We start from the raw sequence: 15,360 nt of genomic DNA on the forward strand, positions 1-15,360 counted from the left end.
AAACGTCGACGAAAGAGTCCTATAGTTTGTTCACCATCAATATAAATGTTATAAAGACAAATTCAGATGACTGTTTTATTCTGGATGATCAACAGTATCCCCTTGTGCTACAGATGTAGCACAGATGTAAGGGATGATCTGATCAGCTTTTTCTTTTTGTTTGAATAATTCAATACGAAGTGTATTCAAATAAAGAGTCAAAATCGAATATTTGTAACAGCAGACATTATGAATATTTGTAACAGCACACATCATGAACCTGCGCACAAATTACTAATTAAAATCACTCCTATTTGCATTGGATTGAAACATGGAGGGGGCTGTGTTATGTTCTGGGCAGGGGTGTCGTTAGGCCTGTTTTAGGAGGGCTGAAGCCCCCCTAAAATGTGCTTCAGCCCCCCAAAATAATTATTGTGATTTTTTATTTTTTTAATTAAACTATTGTTTTACACATGGAGAAGTTATTTATAACTCTAACATGCTACATGTCATTTTAAATTGACTTCAGTGCCATGAACATGTCTTCTGATCTGATATTGACCTCAACCATGAATAAATTGAAATAAATGTGTATATATACAGTAAATATATAAATGATAATGACTTGTGTGTGTGTGTGTGCGTGCGTGAGTGTGTGTGCTTGTCAGATGGGCGTGGTCAGTGTGATGGGTGGGCCCTCAGATGAGATGATAGTATTATTATTGTATTGTTGTCATAATTAATTTATAGATTTGACCAAATGTAAAAAAGTTAAGAAACATTGTTTGTCTATGCTCTGCTGTGTTCGTATGAATAGTAGCAAACTAAATGAATCACACTGATTTGTTTCACTCCAACACTGTTAATTGATCAATGAATCCTGTATGTATATTCAGAAAGACAGAGGTAGATGTTACTGTACTAGTTATTTTTATTCAAAAAGTTTAACATATTTACAACACATCATTAGATCATTTCAAATATGTACAAAGGGGGACAGGGGAGGGGTTTGTTTTGAGGAGTAGAAAAAGGGTGGGGGGGGGCTTCTCCACCTCTTCTCTCTCCTCCAGCTCATCTCGGCCTCCTCCTTTCTGTAGCTCAGTCCCATAGTTGGAGTTTTCTCCTGCTGCAGTTTCGTCTCCTTTCGTCTCCTTTGCCTGAAGCAAGCACCTTCTCGTTCTCCTTGTCCTTCTCCTTGTTGACCTCCACCTCACTGCTCCTTCTTGTCTCAGGTTCCTGGTGCAGGCTCCTGGTGCAGACTTGCTTCCAGAATTTTAGCCTTGGCCTGACAGTCAGTGAGCTCAGCCAAGCAGTCAACATAGGCCCTGAGGCGAGCGCGCCATTTTTTGACCTCCTTCGTTATGACATCATCTTTGTCTTTCAGATGGTTTTCCAGCTGCTCCACTTTCTCGTTCAGAGCCTGGATCTCATTCTCCTTCTCCGTCTCCATCTCCCTCTCGGTCTCAGTCTCAATCTTAATCTCCTTCTCCTTCTCCTTCTCCTTCTCCTTCTTCTTCTCCTTCTCCTTCTCCTTCTCCTTCTCTTTCTCCTCCTCCACCGCCATCTTTATGACATCATCTCTGTCTTTAAGCTGGTTTTCCAGCTGCCACACCTCCTCCTTAAGAGCCAACATCTTCCTGTTGGCTCCAACATCTTCCTGTTGGCTCGGAGGATTTCGACATTGTAGATCGTCACAAGTTTCTCCTTCTCCTTGTCATTGTCCTTCTCCTTCTCCTTCTCTTTCTCCTTCTCCTTCTCTTTCTCCTTCTCCTTCTCTTTCTCTTTCTCCTTCTCCACCTCCACCTCACTGCTACAGCTTGTATCAGGCTGGGGTGGCTCCTGGTGCAGACTTGCTTCCATAAGCTTAACCTTGGCCTGACAGTCAGTGAGCTCAGCAAGGCAGTCAAGATAGGCCCTGAGGCGAGCGCGTCGTTTCTTGACCTCCTTCGCTATGACATCATCTTTCTCTTTCAGCTGGTTTTCCAGCTGCTCCACCTTCTCCGTCAGGGCCTGGATCTCATTCTCCTTCTCGGTCTCGGTCTCAATCTCCTTCTCCTTCTCCTTCTCCTTCTCCATCGCCATCTTTATGACATCATCTCTGTCTTGAAGCTGGTTTTCCAGCTGCCACACCTCATCCTTAAGAGCATTAATCTTCCTGTAGGCTTGGAGGAGTTCGTCATTGAGGATCTTCAGAATATCTGGTTTCTCCATGGTTTACCACAGAGAGTAGATCTATCTTTTGATGAAGCTGTTGGAACAGTGGATGCACTATTTCAGAAGAAGTTTCCGTTCTTGTCTGGATCTTGACGACAAATGGCTTTATGTCTGCAGGTGACAGGATGAAATAGTGTGTAAGATTTAGGTGAATTTGATCTATCAAACATTCAATATAAAACAATTGACACAGATAGAGAGACACACGCAGCGAGAATGAGAGAGAGGGAGAGAGACAGACTGGCTGGTTTAAGCGAGAGATTGAGAGAGAGAGAGAGAGAGAGAGAGAGAGAGAGAGAGAGAGAGAGAGAGAGAGAGAGAGAGAGAGACTCCCCTCCTGCTACGTGTGTATCTGGTTGCCATGGAAACTCAACTGAATGCACCTGTTCTCTCCTCACTGGGAAGAGAGAAATCTAAACTCTGAGTGCCCCACTCAAACAACTATAATTCAGAAACTATAAGTCCTATCTGTGAAATAAAGACATCGGCAGAATTGCAAGACTTTGCCGGACACACAGATATATTTGAAATTTGTAGGAATAAAAAAATGGGGCCGTGAAAAGTTTTCTCTGAAATAACATTAGACCCAATGGAGGGATTGTTTTTTTCCTTAAAGGATCTACACACCTCATGTAATGTGCTCCTAGCATTAACTTAAAGGGGACATATTATGCCCATTTCACCACATTTGATTTGGTTCCTTGGGGTCTTAATGAAATGTCTGTAACATTTTTTGCTAAAAATACCACAAGGATCATTTAAAACAGCACCTCTTTACTCTGTCTAAAACAGACCTCCTCAGATCGACCTGTTTTGAGGGCCCCGCCCCCCTCTCAGCCCGCCCCCATCTTACTCCACCCCCTTTCACCCCTCTCATCCCTCCCCCTCCTCACCCCTCCCCCCTCTCATGGAGGTGTAGGACATAACGTTTTTACCTCCATTAATTAGCCTGTGTGTTTGAATGTGTTCTCACTACAGAATGCATTCAACATCTATAGGGCAGATTATGGGCCTTTATGTCCAAGAGGAATAGAGCAGTAAGTTTTGTTTTTTTTATGCATGAGATATCAGTCATTTCTGCAATACAAATATGACTGAGGAATAAAATACATAAATTACTCTTCCCTCTGTATTACTTTGCTAACTGCTCATCTTACACGTGTCAATTGTTAACATGTTACATATCAAACATTAAAAGCACACAACTGTTTCTATAAACTTTTATTGTCAGAAAGATTGCTAAAAAGAATGCCACAGAGCTTTTTAAAAATAGTTATTAAATGTACTGGCTGGGACAGAGGTAATAAATACAAAAAATACCAAGTATAATGAAAACATTGATTACAAAAATACAATTTGTGCCATCAGTAGCCATACTGTAAACAAAGGAACACTTTATATTTGTGTGTCACCTTTATTCTCTAAATACAATGTAAACTTTGCTCAGCCGTTACAGGTATTTGGCGTACAGAAGCTTTGTGAGCTGGTGTTGAGGCCACCTGGGCCGGAGAATCAGGGTGGTCCTGCCCTCCTGCTCGGTGCTCCAGATACGCAGAGTGTTCCCTGATGCTCAGGGAAGTTATACAGGGTTCAGACCTGCCTATAACTTCCTGCTTGTCAGGTTTCTCATACTTAGCAGAGAGGTCCTCAGGTTTTGAGATCTTCAGCACCTCATTCACATATGGGGCCGGGTCCTGAAAAACCTCGTGAAAGATGAGGTCCAACAGGTTATCCACGTAATCTGTAATACAAATTGAGGGGAAAAGTTGGACATTTTGCACTTTTTGTATTTATCATTTTCTTTTTATAATTATTTTATTCTATTTATCGTGAAGACGATAAATAAATGGTCTTTAAATCGTGAAGACCATTTAAAGACAGCAGTTAATCGATACGTTATTTATGTTTCACATACTGTTTGTACATTGTTTGGCTTTTAAATAGAGCCTGTGAGAATCACGGAAGGTTGCATCTGCTTTCACCGGCTTTCTGTGCACTCGCTCTTCTTATATATTACATCTGTCCCCGCCGACACACAGGACACACCTCAAACAGCTCCAGGAGGCAGTTTTCATAGACAATATATGTGGGTGTCTTATGAACAGGGTTGGAAGATTCCATTCTATTAGAACGACAAAGATTTCACCAAAAGGCTGCAACAGCTAAAAAAGTGTAGGATGGTAATCCATCTGATTATTGAAATGTTTAGATTAAATATTGAGTCACTCACGTCACATCTGCTGACTCAGTCAAGACTGTGATTGAGTCATCAGGATCATAGGTAGCATCCTGTGGCTCTCCGAAGTCCATACTTGAACAACTTGGGTTGTCCTCTCCCTCCTCCAAGCGAGGTCTCTTACAGCTGAGGTCCCAACACCAACATCAGTGCAGCACAGTTTTCTGTGTGCCTATGATAAAACAGACACAGTATCCATGGAGTCACAACAATTGAGATACTGTTACAACTTTAACACGGAGACACAATCAATGACATGAAGAAGTAACTGAGGGTAAACCAACCTGTACTTTTGTAGTGAGGTCGCAGTGTGGTGGGTCCGTCTGGCATGCTACGTGATGTAGCCTAGCACCGTGAACAGATGTGCTTGCCTGAACACCAAAAGCAGCAATGTTATTCATGTTTGTACTACTGTCATGCATACAAGGATACAAGGGCACATTTCCCCAACTAGGGCTGGTAATGAATAATCGTTCTAGTCCCGCACATTATGACAACAACATACTCCGGTATCTTGAACGAGCGGCCGTAGCAGCAGCTGTAGCTGGAAGTTAGGTTCGTGAGTGTTGTGCTCTCCGTGCTCTCTACGCTCTCCCCCCCGCTCGCGTGTCCTCCCGTTAGTACTGTGCCGCTGATTTTTTCCCACGGCAGCACTGGGCTGGAAGTTAGCTACAACCGGAGCTCGTAGCAGCTGCTACAAGCATCCGTAGCTAACTTCAAGCTCCAGCAGCTACAACCGGAGCTCGTAGCAGCTGCTCCAAGCATCCGTACCTAACTTCAAGCTCCAGCAGCTACAACCGGAGCTCGTAGCAGCTGCTCCAAGCATCCGTAGCTAACTTCAAGCTCCAGCAGCTACAACCGGAGCTCGTAGCAGCTGCTACAAGCATCCGTAGCTAACTTCAAGCTCCAGCAGCTACAACCGGAGCTCGTAGCAGCTGCTCCAAGCATCCGTAGCTAACTTCAAGCTCCAGCAGCTACAACCGGAGCTCGTAGCAGCTGCTACAAGCATCCGTAGCTAACTTCAAGCTCCAGCAGCTACAACCGGAGCTCGTAGCAGCTGCTCCAAGCATCCGTAGCTAACTTCAAGCTACAGCAGCTACAACCGGAGCTCGTAGCAGCTGCTCCAAGCATCCGTAGCTAACTTCAAGCTACAGCAGCTACTACCGGAGCTCGTAGCAGCTGCTCCAAGCATCCGTAGCTAACTTCAAGCTACAGCAGCTACTACCGACGCTCATAGCAGCTACTACCGGGGTTCGTAGTAGCTGCTACGGCCCCTCAAGCGGAGGGGGGGGAAGAGCGTGGAGAGCGCAACACTCACGAACCTGCTGTGCGATCACCGTTCAGTGGACTCTCGCCAGCCGTCCTCGATTAATGAAAACTCCTGTAAAGTCTCTCCCTATCCCCCACCACTACATACTAGCCCCCCACCCCCTCACACATGGCACAACATGCTAACGGCACTAGCCTCCACACAAAATGTCTAAAAGAAGCAAATACCAGAATTATTTAAAAAAAATACTTACATTTCCCTCGTCTTCAGTATTGCGATGGAAAGATGGCACCGACCCCTCTTTCAATAACAACCTTTTAGAGAATCCAGCGTTATATTGGCCCAGGTTGATAAAACAGTCCGATTCAAAGTGGTGGCAGGAACGTTGCCATCATATATGAACTCAATCCATCTCAATCTTGTGTCTTCTGAAGCTGGAGTCACATGAAGACATTTGTGCTGATTTGTGCAGCCGACCACTGAGCATCTCGGTTGTCGTAATTGATTCATGCTGCTGTTAGCTTATCCAAGTGTTTCCAAGGCTTGCAAGAATGAAATGGCGGACACCGGTGGACCGAAATTCTATAAAGTGGGAGGGTCCATCTAGGGGTGGGTCGAGTGGTAGTGGGGGAGTGCATAGAGCTATGGGGGAATGTACTAAATAGGCATTTTTCGACTATGACGTCTATTTCGGGGGAAATTCCATTGGACGCACTTTAGCACATAGTTTCTGAAATAGAGGAACCACAACAAATCGCGGGAGTGATTTTTTTCCAGAGTTTTTGGGACGGTAGACATGCCAGATACCCAAACTAATGTGTAGAAGCACTACAAAAGTGGAATTTTCATAATATGTCCCCTTTAAGCTTCCGTCAACTTGTCCTTCAACACATTCAAACTACACATTAACCAAAAAATCACCAGTAAATTTTTTTGGAAATAAAACTTCCCTCATCAATCACCATGGCACCAAGCCCCTTTGATTTGAATTTGAATCTGAATTTGATTGGCAGTGATGGAAGCTGTTTTTTTTTTTACCTGTTCTTAAATACTAAAGTTAAACACCAATGTTAATCTTCCCAATGTTACAAAACACATCGTTTGGTAGAATAAGCTGTGAAATGGGAAAATGTCCTGGTGCTACAGGTGTTTTGTCCACAATGCCTCTCTCTGCCTGGCCTCGGCGACCTAACGCTACTTAGCATTACGTTAACACATATCACCCATTAAGATAAGCAGCAGAAAACATAAAAGAAGCCAGCAACAATATTTTCACATTTGTCATAAAAGCAACAGAAAACAGTACATTATCAACATGTAACAGCAGAAGCTTCATATTATACAGTGGTTTAATTTCAAACTTGAATAATGAGCCTGAATTGTATTGGTTAGCATGCTGGGTAAATACAGAGAGAGAGTGAGACATGACTTACCTCAGTCAAGGTCAGAGTGCAATAGCAACTGTCTTAAACTTTAACAGTATTTAAAGCAATCAACAGCCAATCAGAGGTCTCCTATCAAAATACCAACTTTGATGCTGTTCATCAAAGCATCAAAGGAGGTATTGAGAGAGTGTCCCTGTCAATCAAAATAATCTTCTATTTCAAATCTTAGCATCTGGTTGCTATGGTGATATAACCACCTACTGATGAGGAAGTTTTGCGATCATTTATTTCTGTAAATAAAAACAGGACGTTTCATTTTGGTGGACATTTAATTGCGTCATTCTTGCAGCATCTGATCTTTAATTGTTTTAATGGCTCCTGTCTTATCACCTTCTTGTCTTAGTATTTATATATATATATTAGGGATGCACCGATATGGAAATTCTTGGCCGATACCGATACCGATATTTAAAATAACAATCTGGCCGATAGCCGATACCGATATTTGTTTATTTTCTTTTTGTTGTTATTCATTCACCCTTTTGTGTCAGAAAAATAATTAGATCATTATTTAGAAAGCACTATTTAAAAAAATGTCAGCCCTTCATCACTCTTATCTTTTAATAAGCACAGATTGAATCAGATTTATGAAACAATCTTTGATTTAACTAAACTTTATTTAACAGAGACATATTATGCCCATTTTACCGCAAGTTGAAATGGTTCCTTGGGATCTTAATGAAATGTCTGTAACATATTTTGGTCAAAATACCACAAGGGTAATTTAAAACAGTACCTTTTTACCCTGTCTAAAACAGCCCTGTTAAAGTATCATTATAGAGAACGCTCTTCTCAATGATTTACGGTAGCAGTATTGCCCGTTTATTAGATGTGTTACGGCTTCTGTGTGTATGACGTATGTTGTCAATTCCCTTGTTACCTGTGCATGAGACGGATGAATAGAGCCGGTGCACATGAGAATAAAGTACTTAAACAGACGCTACGCTCATACTTTTTACACCAAGTTACACTGCGTGAGTCAAGATAACTTAACAAGCCCTCCTCAGTTTTACCTGTTTTGAGTGTCGGGCAGAAATCACATCGCGTCAACACCCACCGTGGCCCTTCGCGATGCTTGTTTTAATTAAACAGTCGGATTCCCCTGGTCCGCACCAGTTCTCAGTCAGCTGCTAGGCGCCAGCCGGAGGGTTCCCCCAGCGGTCGCCGTAGCTGAGGTGATCCGCCCCGCGGTACAAGAGAAAGAAAGCCCCCCCACCAGTGACGCCGTGAGGTGCCACCGGATGAGGACCTCCCGGTGCCGCACACTGAGCCTCCGGCGGCGCGGAGAGGAGGGCGACGGAGGCACTGCTCCCCCAGCCGCGGCAAGTGCCCAGCGGTTTTACCACAAATATGAACATCGGGCAATGATATCGGTGAAAGTCAAGTTTGTTACCGATAAGCCGATATCAGTAAACGAGGCGAATATCGGCCGCTACCGATGTTCGGCCGATAAATCGGTGCATCCCTAATATATATATATATTATATATATTATACATATATACAATATATATTTACATATATGTTTATATACATATACATATGCATGTATACATAAATTAAACAAAATACATTGTTCATTTCGTCGTGTAACTCTTAGCCGCAGTATTTCATCACAAACGAACATGTGAACATTATACAACCCAGGATATTTTCAAGCAAAATTCAGACTTAAATAGTTTAAATTTATTTTACTAAGAGGTTCATGTCACACTGTATGGAGAATATTTAAGAAAAGACGATTTTCTACAACAACAAATTCCATTGCACAAGTGTTTTGCAGCAGAAAATACCTTCATAGGTGTCTATGGATGAGAGTAATACAGCTCAGAGATCAAACAAAACCTAAAGAATCACGAAGACGGATGACCAATTACAATACATATGACTAACTGGATATGAAATGACTTCTACAAGAGGATATGACATTTTGATCATTTTGCGCAGCCCTAGTTTTCATTGAAATGCTTGTTCTCTCACATGAAAATACTTTGTTCTTTAAAATGCACAACAATGTTTGTCAGTAGGACTTCCTGATATCTTCCTCAACGATGAATGGACACACATTCTGTTCATCCACCGACTGCCCTACCTTACACACGGCATGAGAGTATGATTTTGAATGTCAGATTTAAAAAACATCTCAGAGTTAATTTTTACTGTTTTAGATTCTTAGTACTGGAGATCCTTAACATCTTTCTGTCTAAAGTCGATTTTAGGTCTATTTAAGTAGACGTGTACTGTTTGTAGTGATCTATTAATGCAAAAATGCAACAAATTGGCAGCTAACATGGTCTATCAATGAGGCCTAACTGGTTTGACCGCTATAGAGGCTTTTGGAATATATTAACTTTATATGAACGGCATATCAACGACAATAAAGAACCAATGTCTGCTGCAGATGTTCTTTAGAAATGTGTATTATTGTACAAAGATAACAAGAACTGTAGGAGTAACCTTTTGTACTTCATTTCTTTGTCAACATAACACACCATTCATTATGTAAGAGAAGTTTTTTATGAGATCAAATTCTGACCTGATGTTTTGACAGATTCTTCTTCAGCGTGTCTTACAGTGCAGGGCTGTAATATTAATGTTGCTCTCTGTCCTGCACCTCACGTCACCTCTCTGTTCCTCTGGTAACTCAGACCAAATGCTTTCCTGAAAATCCATGGCAAACTGTGTGCACACAGCAGCACTGGATGATCTTGAGTCTTTACTTTGTTGCTCACACTGTGAGTTATATCAGTCATTATAAGAGTGAAGTCCTCGCAAAGAGATGTAATCCCTGACACAGCCAATATTTTCTACATTATTAGAAATAGCTCCGTTTGTTTAAACCCCTGCTTATCAAACAAAGTGGAAAAACTATTCTTCTCAGGTTCCTTTTCATCCTCTTATGCAATAAAGAGAAGAACTGAAAATAAAATCGACTGCATTAAATTACTACCAAAGATGCCGGCTTCTAAAGGCATGCACATGTATTTATTTTACAGTAATGTGGTTCTTTTAAATGATAAACAGTGTAGTATATGAGGGATAATGCAGTGTGGCATGCATCTTAATTATCTTGACAGACACATAATGGTTTCGGGTCTTTCTAAAAAAATTTAGCATTTAAATCCAGAGCCTAAATTAGCGAAGTAAATTGTGAAATTTTTAAAACCCATTTTACTCAATCAGCTTAATGGAAATATATTATCAGGTGCATGTAGAATATATATGTAGAGTATTTCTTTCTTTCTCTCTCTTTCTACATTTCTTGTCTGTTTGTAATACTTTTGTGTGTCTCTCTGTAGCCATTTTGTGCCACTTCAGACTTGTGTTGTGTCTCTTAGTCTTTTTTTTGTCTGTTTGCAGTGGATTTGTGTCAAATTGTATTTGTTTGGTTAATCTTTATAGTTATTTTTAGTTTCTTGGTAGTTGTTTGTTCTGCCTTAAAAGATATAAAACAAGCATGATGATTTCCATGACTTTTATAACTTCAGACGACAAGAAATAGCAAATAACGATTCAAAGGGAGCAAACAACATGGAACCTCGAACAAACACAGGAGAAATGATACATGTAAAATGATTTAGAACAGTCAATTATATTAATGATAAGATAATAAGATATAACAAATACGATTCTTAGTTTCAAAATGTACTCAAAGAGAGACATTTAAATGTGCAAAATGTATTGGAAGCTATCAAATCTGCACCATCAGCAAATGTAGTCATCCTTATAAATCCTAAACATCTCATTTAATTCAATTCAAAAATATATCAGGCAGCACTATTTTGACATGTGACCATCAAATACTACAAATTGCAGCACTGACTGAGCTTTCTCATAGGTTTGACCCAATAGTTAATACTTTCTCTGGCTTCAGAAGAGAGTTTCCCTTTAAGTGCCACAATAAGAATCCTTTTCCAACAGGTTGGACATCTCCATCCAGGACAGGTCCCACTGCACCTCCGTCACATCCAACTTGGTGGCAGGAAGCACCCCTGCTGGAACTTCCTGTTTGGAAACTGGCCAGCAGCTCCAAGTGCAGAACTTCTGGTACCTTCAAGAAAATACAACAGGCAGTGAATCATTTACTTCACCACCTGTTGGGCTTGTCGTTCATGCAGTAGAAAGTAGGAAGTCAAGACGGATGAAGATTTTATAAATACTAACCTGTAGTGACAAACGAGCCAAACAGTCAAAGGAATGACGATCAGAAGTAGAACCCCACATGAAGCAATGATCCATTTCCAGGAACCTGATCAAGACGACATAATACTTGTTTAAATAAATAAAACAGTTATAATAACAATAACAATTGGATTTCCATTCAACTTGGCGGACAGATGTAGTAAGTGTCAGGAAAGGGCCCACTGTATTTTGGTATTAAGCTGATCCAGTCATTTTTTATCTCTTTCTTTAACATTGTGCTTTAAAACGTTTTCCCAGGGAATAATTCTTGGACCTTAATGAAAAAAATCTGCCGTATGTAGAGGACTGATATCTATGAGTGTGTGAAATTTGGTGCGGCTTGATTGTATTTAAGGGGACTGCTGGGCCTTGGTGAATATGCGCTCTACTGAGTCCCATAGTAGTTTCTTTCATCTCATTAGATCCTGAGGGATCTTCCTGATGAAATTAGACCTTCATGAATGACAGAGCAGGAGGAGAACCAGACAACCAAAAGGCTTCACTCAATAATGGAAAATGTGTTGATTAATATTGAGTATTTTCTCCAAAACAAGTAGATGTATATAAATAAGAAAAATACAAGTGGAGGCTGGAGTCTCCTCTGATGTGAAGTTTCCTAAAAGAAACAACAGTTGATATGTGACACTGATCCACTTCTATAGAACACACAGGAGAGTGATGATGTTCAGCTGACCTCTATCCGGTCTCACTGATAACCAGCTCTCTGGACTCTGCAGCTGTCTGTCGTGGGACGCACACCTGTAGAAGCCTTCATCTTCCCGTGTCACATTCTTAAGAGTCGTCTTTATGACTCGGTCTGAACCGGACGAACTGTTAGAGTCAATCAATTCTCTGTTTTTGTGTTTGTTTGTGTTTGCCGCTCTGATGCTGATAACACAAGGTGACATCGTCACCCGTAAACACAGGGGAGGCTTGGGTCTTCAGAATGATGTCGCCATCTGTGGAAGAAAAATAGAAGGCAAGATTGAACTCCTACTTCTTTTATGTTACCTTTGTATTAAATACAGTCCTATTTAATCATCAGTGCTACACAGAAGTCGGTGGTTTCTTCCTGAGTTCGTCCTGAAACTTCTCTGTTACACAAGACTAACAGCTTACTGTAATGTTGACTGCGTTGCTGCGGCCCCTGGCGCCCTCACACCAGTACACTCCACTGGTCCCACTGGCAGCAGTGAACACAAATGCTTCAGACTTTTAAGGGCTCATGCTACCTCCTGGCGGTGAATAGTGAACGTTGAGGTTTGAGGTCCCTGCTTTTAGGTCAGGAGAGAAATGCACCAGCTTCCACCCTGAGGAGTAAGTCTGAGATGTGAGGCACTGCAGAGTGAAACACTCCCCACTGAACATCTGTCTGGTGTCAGGAGTCAGAGAGAGCGAGGGAGGGGGCAACTCTAGGACAGAGGTTGATAGAGAGAAATTGGGGGAAAAGGGGAGAGAAGATGAGAGAAGCAACAGAAACAGTCTGAGATTGAGGCTTTTCAGACGTTTCCTGGTTTGACGATTGGTCAATCTGTAATGGACATAACTGAAATAGCCACATATCTTGACAAAATGTCAGAAACAACACAAAAACAGAGATGTGTTTGGCATAGTCAGAAAGTTTGGACAACCAATCAGGGATGAGTAAAGTCATTTGAAAGCAATCCATCGATGTGTCTGCCATTGTTACCTCTGCCGAGGTCAGAGGTCATGTTTTCACCCCTGTCTGTTTGTTTGTAAGGAAAATAACACAAGAACAACCCAACAGAGTTGCAGGGAACTTGGTGGAACAATTTTGTTTGAGTCATAGAAGAAGCCATTATATTTGGATCTTCCTGTAACATTTTGAGATTCTAAGTTTTTCAACACTTTCACCATTTTCCAAGGGAGCAATCTTGAAGAAAAAAGATCTGGCACATTTATTGAACTAATATCTATGAGTGAATGTAGCAGCTTGATTGAATTTAAGGGGACTGATGGGCCTTGGCGGAGGTGCGCTCCACCAAATGCCCTTCTAGTTTTAACTGTAAATCTCTGCTGTCTGTGAAACTTGTGCTCTCACTTAATGTGATTTGCCTTCAGCTGTACTCTAATCTCCATACTTGCTCGACTGTAGTCTCTAAAATCACCTGTGCCTACACTTCACTAACAATTATACATTTAGGAAACACCCTTCTCATGTGATAATCTGCCAAACCCAGTCAACATGAATTTCTCCATTAGGGGTCAGATTGCCTATTTAATTCCTACATAAACAACATAAAACCAACAATGTATCTAATGTTAGCATGCTGTGTCCTGCTCACTGTTGTTAAAGCAGGACAATGACTTCACATCTCACAGTGATGACATAGGATTTTATAATAATGAGACATATTACCATTGAGTAATAAAAGGGTGTTAAATATTATGACTTGCTCTTATAATAACCTTGCTGATGCAAGGACACTAATACTTTTAAAGGTAATGGTAGATGGCTCTCTTATTGGTTTATTGCATGTTATGCCCAAAACACACCTCTGAATAGTAAAGAGACAAAACAAATCTTGTGTCGAGTGCAGCAACATTTTGTAATAAATCAAGTACTACAGTGAGAGTTGTGTCTGTTTTTGGATTCAATGTTTGGCAAAAAAATGTATGACTGATGAAGATATCCTATTGATAATTTAATATACATTATTTTTGACAGTTTTACATTTTGAGATTGACCTGTCCGGGGTGTACCCTCTAACCTAATGTCAGCTAGGGTTCGCTCCAGGGACCCTCAAAGGGGTTTTCAACATTTTATTGTTGCTAAACACAGTCAGTCATGAAGCCAAAATAAGCTTAAATGAATAAACACATAAAAAAAAAATCTTCTGACAGTTTTCTGATCAATTAGAAATAGTAAAAACCATGTTTTTACCAATGATAGGGAGGAGTGACAGAAGCTGTTTTGAGGAAAATAAGAGCCTCTATGTGTCTCTGCATTAGTCAGTTTGAGAATACACAACCTCTGTAATCATCTGATTCGTCCTGTGCAAAGCAGAAACCTGATGCCGCGCTGCAGTGGCTGCAGTCGTAGCTGCTGCTCACCTGACACTCCAAGCGAGACTGGCCGGGCCTTTAGCTCAACCTCAGTCCGGTTCTCCCGACACTCGGCTTGGCACCAGTACCTGTCGGCGTACTCCTGTGTTACCGCTGTGATGAAGTAGCTGTCACCAGAGACCAGGTGCCTGGGGGGAGCCCTGTGTGGTTTGGACCTGAACCACCAGTAGCTCTTCACCAAAGCGGAGAGGGACTCCACTGTGCACTGCAGGAGCACACTCTCACCCAGGTAGATGTTTGGCCCTGGAGGCTTCACAGAGACACTGGCCTCCAGAGATCCTGCAGGAACAGGGGGGGCTACATTATGGGCTTTTTCATGCCGGGGTTAGGGTTAGGGTTAGGGCTGCTGCACTGGCTTTCTCACTCGGCCAAGTAACGTCTCTCATCAAGACAGCAGGATTACAGCCAAGGAGTTTAGCTCATAGTAAATGATGCACGGAGTGAAATTGTAAGTACAGGTATTTACTGAATGTGGCTATCTGTAGTTGTTAACGATTGTTACCTGCTTCAATTTAGGTTTACTTGAGGCAAATGAAAGGGAATATTGTAATGAGCTATGTTAACACTGATATTTTGTTAGAAAATGTCTCCAGTGAGCAAGAGTGTGAACGAGCAAATTTGAAATGCAAGAAATAACTATCGCCAGCTCTCTATTCTTTGCATTAATATCTATCTCTAGTATTTTAAAACAATAATATCAGTGCCTATAGAATGTTGTTGTTTATAATCAGTTCATATTTGTGTTGTCAAATTTCACAATGACCCTGAAATTCTGTCTCTTCTGTTATCTTATACTGAATGAATGCAAGCAAAGATACAGAGAAAAATCACACTCTTTCTGATTGAACCAATCTATTAACTGTAAGAAACATGGATATCCGCAGCCCCAAATGAGCCCAACAAAAATTGGCGCGCGCTGTGCAGGGTACAATGGAATCTCAAGACTAT

At 41.4% G+C, this 15,360-nt stretch overlaps 1 long non-coding RNA gene across 2 annotated transcripts; it reads right to left on the reverse strand.

Moving 5' to 3' along the window:
• Window positions 1-3,427: 3,427 nt before the first annotated feature.
• On the reverse strand, window positions 3,428-6,251 carry LOC128460429 (uncharacterized). Of its 2 annotated transcripts, none has more exons than XR_008342211.1 (4): window positions 5,953-6,251; window positions 4,714-4,800; window positions 4,424-4,601; window positions 3,428-3,934 (listed from the first exon to the last, which is right to left on the reverse strand). It is a non-coding gene; the product is annotated as an uncharacterized LOC128460429 (long non-coding RNA). The 2 variants fall into 2 exon arrangements; XR_008342212.1 differs by lacking the exon at window positions 5,953-6,251 and adding an exon at window positions 4,935-5,298.
• Between the last annotated feature and the right edge of the window lie 9,109 nt (window positions 6,252-15,360).

Source organism: Pleuronectes platessa, chromosome 17 (assembly GCF_947347685.1).
Source record: "Pleuronectes platessa chromosome 17, fPlePla1.1, whole genome shotgun sequence".
Taxonomy (NCBI): Eukaryota; Metazoa; Chordata; class Actinopteri; order Pleuronectiformes; family Pleuronectidae; genus Pleuronectes; species Pleuronectes platessa.